Source organism: Styela clava, unplaced genomic scaffold (genome assembly GCF_964204865.1).
Source record: "Styela clava unplaced genomic scaffold, kaStyClav1.hap1.2 HAP1_SCAFFOLD_41, whole genome shotgun sequence".
Taxonomy (NCBI): domain Eukaryota; kingdom Metazoa; phylum Chordata; class Ascidiacea; order Stolidobranchia; family Styelidae; genus Styela; species Styela clava.
In genome coordinates, this window is record NW_027556717.1 from 10,001 (window position 1) to 14,608 (window position 4,608).

At 54.2% G+C, this 4,608-nt stretch overlaps 1 non-coding gene across 1 annotated transcript in view; it reads right to left on the minus strand.

The window, feature by feature from the left end:
* Positions 1-1,344, minus strand: part of LOC144419615 (small subunit ribosomal RNA) — a 1,810-nt gene extending 466 nt beyond the window's left edge. The window contains exon 1 of the ribosomal RNA XR_013474172.1: positions 1-1,344. This exon is cut by the window's left edge and continues 466 nt beyond it. This is a non-coding gene — a ribosomal RNA (small subunit ribosomal RNA).
* Between the last annotated feature and the right edge of the window lie 3,264 nt (positions 1,345-4,608).

Sequence of the window (4,608 nt, forward strand, 5' to 3'; positions counted from 1 at the left end):
ATGCCAGAGTCTCGTTCGTTATCGGAATTAACCAGACAAATCGCTCCACCAACTAAGAACGGCCATGCACCACCACCCACAGAATCAAGAAAGAGCTCTCAATCTGTCAATCCTACCTGTGTCCGGGCCGGGTGAGTTTCCCCGTGTTGAGTCAAATTAAGCCGCAGGCTCCACTCCTGGTGGTGCCCTTCCGTCAATTCCTTTAAGTTTCAGCTTTGCAACCATACTTCCCCCGGAACCCAAAGACTTTGGTTTCCCGGAAGCTGCCGGAAAGGTCGTCATGGTAACGCCTCCCGATCGCTAGTTGGCATCGTTTATAGTCAGAACTAGGACGGTATCTGATCGTCTTCGAACCTCTGACTTTCGCTCTTGATTAAAGAAAACATTCTTGGCGAATGCTTTCGCAGTAGTTCGTCTTCCGCCGATCCAAGAATTTCACCTCTAACGGCAGAGTACGGACGCCCCCGTCTGTCCCTCTTAATCATTACCTCGTGCTCCGAAAACCAACAAAATAGAACCGAGGTCCTATTCCATTATTCCATGCAACACTATGCAGGCGAACAGCCTGCTTTGAACACTCTAATTTTTTCAAAGTAAACTTATCGGCCACCGCCGACACTCAGTCAAGAGCACCGACGGAGAACCGAAGGTGAGGCGAACGCAACCAGTGACACGCCTTGCGACGGACCGGCGGCGCTCGCCCAAAATCCAACTACGAGCTTTTCAACCGCAACAACTTTAGCATACACTGTTGGAGCTGGAATTACCGCGGCTGCTGGCACCAGACTTGCCCTCCAATGGATACTCGTTAAGAGTTTTAGGATGTACTCATTCCAATTACAGGGCCTCGTTAGAGTCCTGTATTGTTATTTTTCGTCACTACCTCCCCGTGTCGGGAATGGGTAATTTGCGCGCCTGCTGCCTTCCTTGGATGTGGTAGCCGTTTCTCAGGCTCCCTCTCCGGAATCGAACCCTGATTCCCCGTTACCCGTTATCACAAAGGTAGGCACGTAGCGTACCTTCGACAGTTGATAGGGCAGACACTTGAATGATACGTCGTCGGTGCAGAGACCGTACGATCCGCGTGGTTATCCAGAGTCATCAAACGTCACAGGACGAACCCGGTCGGTTTTGATCTGATAAAAGCGCGCCTCCCGAAGTCGGCGCTTAATGCATGTATTAGCTCTAGAATTACCACAGTTATCCACTTCGCTTACGAGACCAAATAAACCAAGACTGATTTAATGAGCCATTCGCAGTTTCGCTTTACGAGAACTCGTACTTGCACCTGCATGGCTTAATCTTTGAGACAAGCATATCACTACTGGCAGGATCAACCAGATAGCTGCGACAGCTGCGCTCGGCCCTTGCTGGGCCGCCCGGCGCGTGCTCGTCGCATTCGTTTAAGACCGAGGCGATCGCCTGCGGCCGTACTCGGCTTCGACAGTCGCTGGCCGCGACGTCCACGCTCTCGCCGGCAGTGCCAGGCGGAGCGATTTGCGTTTTTTCTTTGCTCGCCCTCTCTCGGGCTCGATCCATTCAGTTTCGCACAAACAAGAGCTCTGCCGGCCGCCTGCAGCGGTGCCTAAAACCCGGGCATAACAATGCGACCGTTCTGCTAGGCCGACAAGCGCTCAAGCCAGACGCTCGATCGAACGCCCCCTACATATTAGTCGAGACAACGGCTCGCTCATTAGCATCGCGTTTGTACTTTAACTTTTTTCGGCTCGGCTTCTTTCGACGCCGATGCCGGCGACGCAGCACTCTCTCGCCCGCCAGCCACCGAGAAAAGGGTGCGCTCCGACCGGCCCCGCACCGCTCTTTCTTGGCTCATTCGAAATTACTGTCTTTCGCTCTGACATGCCTTACCTAGGGTTAGGTTAGTATGCTTGCACGTTTGTACTTTAACTTTTTTCGGCTCGGCTTCTTTCGACGCCGATGCCGGCGACGCAGCACTCTCTCGCCCGCCAGCCACCGAGAAAAGGGTGCGCTCCGACCGGCCCCGCACCGCTCTTTCATGGCTCATTCGAAATTACTGTCTTTCGCTCTGACATGCCTTACCTAGGGTTAGGTTAGTATGCTTGCACGTTTGTACTTTAACTTTTTTTGGCTCGGCTTCTTTCGACGCCGATGCCGGCGACGCAGCACTCTCTCGCCCGCCAGCCACCTAGAAAAGGGTGCGCTCCGACCGGCCCCGCACCGCTCTTTCTTGGCTCATTCGAAATTACTGTCTTTCGCTCTGACATGCCTTACCTAGGGTTAGGTTAGTATGCTTGCACGTTTGTACTTTAACTTTTTTCGGCTCGGCTTCTTTCGACGCCGATGCCGGCGACGCAGCACTCTCTCGCCCGCCAGCCACCGAGAAAAGGGTGCGCTCCGACCGGCCCCGCACCGCTCTTTCATGGCTCATTCGAAATTACTGTCTTTCGCTCTGACATGCCTTACCTAGGGTTAGGTTAGTATGCTTGCACGTTTGTACTTTAACTTTTTTTGGCTCGGCTTCTTTCGACGCCGATGCCGGCGACGCAGCACTCTCTCGCCCGCCAGCCACCTAGAAAAGGGTGCGCTCCGACCGGCCCCGCACCGCTCTTTCTTGGCTCATTCGAAATTACTGTCTTTCGCTCTGACATGCCTTACCTAGGGTTAGGTTAGTATGCTTGCACGTTTGTACTTTAACTTTTTTTGGCTCGGCTTCTTTCGACGCCGATGCCGGCGACGCAGCACTCTCTCGCCCGCCAGCCACCGAGAAAAGGGTGCGCTCCGACCGGCCCCGCACCGCTCTTTCATGGCTCATTCGAAATTACTGTCTTTCGCTCTGACATGCCTTACCTAGGGTTAGGTTAGTATGCTTGCACGTTTGTACTTTAACTTTTTTCGGCTCGGCTTCTTTCGACGCCGATGCCGGCGACGCAGCACTCTCTCGCCCGCCAGCCACCGAGAAAAGGGTGCGCTCCGACCGGCCCCGCACCGCTCTTTCTTGGCTCATTCGAAATTACTGTCTTTCGCTCTGACATGCCTTACCTAGGGTTAGGTTAGTATGCTTGCACGTTTGTACTTTAACTTTTTTCGGCTCGGCTTCTTTCGACGCCGATGCCGGCGACGCAGCACTCTCTCGCCCGCCAGCCACCGAGAAAAGGGTGCGCTCCGACCGGCCCCGCACCGCTCTTTCATGGCTCATTCGAAATTACTGTCTTTCGCTCTGACATGCCTTACCTAGGGTTAGGTTAGTATGCTTGCACGTTTGTACTTTAACTTTTTTTGGCTCGGCTTCTTTCGACGCCGATGCCGGCGACGCAGCACTCTCTCGCCCGCCAGCCACCGAGAAAAGGGTGCGCTCCGACCGGCCCCGCACCGCTCTTTCTTGGCTCATTCGAAATTACTGTCTTTCGCTCTGACATGCCTTACCTAGGGTTAGGTTAGTATGCTTGCACGTTTGTACTTTAACTTTTTTCGGCTCGGCTTCTTTCGACGCCGATGCCGGCGACGCAGCACTCTCTCGCCCGCCAGCCACCGAGAAAAGGGTGCGCTCCGACCGGCCCCGCACCGCTCTTTCATGGCTCATTCGAAATTACTGTCTTTCGCTCTGACATGCCTTACCTAGGGTTAGGTTAGTATGCTTGCACGTTTGTACTTTAACTTTTTTTGGCTCGGCTTCTTTCGACGCCGATGCCGGCGACGCAGCACTCTCTCGCCCGCCAGCCACCTAGAAAAGGGTGCGCTCCGACCGGCCCCGCACCGCTCTTTCTTGGCTCATTCGAAATTACTGTCTTTCGCTCTGACATGCCTTACCTAGGGTTAGGTTAGTATGCTTGCACGTTTGTACTTTAACTTTTTTTGGCTCGGCTTCTTTCGACGCCGATGCCGGCGACGCAGCACTCTCTCGCCCGCCAGCCACCGAGAAAAGGGTGCGCTCCGACCGGCCCCGCACCGCTCTTTCATGGCTCATTCGAAATTACTGTCTTTCGCTCTGACATGCCTTACCTAGGGTTAGGTTAGTATGCTTGCACGTTTGTACTTTAACTTTTTTCGGCTCGGCTTCTTTCGACGCCGATGCCGGCGACGCAGCACTCTCTCGCCCGCCAGCCACCGAGAAAAGGGTGCGCTCCGACCGGCCCCGCACCGCTCTTTCTTGGCTCATTCGAAATTACTGTCTTTCGCTCTGACATGCCTTACCTAGGGTTAGGTTAGTATGCTTGCACTTTTGTACTTTAACTTTTTTCGGCTCGGCTTCTTTCGACGCCGATGCCGGCGACGCAGCACTCTCTCGCCCGCCAGCCACCGAGAAAAGGGTGCGCTCCGACCGGCCCCGCACCGCTCTTTCATGGCTCATTCGAAATTACTGTCTTTCGCTCTGACATGCCTTACCTAGGGTTAGGTTAGTATGCTTGCACGTTTGTACTTTAACTTTTTTTGGCTCGGCTTCTTTCGACGCCGATGCCGGCGACGCAGCACTCTCTCGCCCGCCAGCCACCTAGAAAAGGGTGCGCTCCGACCGGCCCCGCACCGCTCTTTCTTGGCTCATTCGAAATTACTGTCTTTCGCTCTGACATGCCTTACCTAGGGTTAGGTTAGTATGCTTGCACGTTTGTACTTTAACTTTTTTCGGCT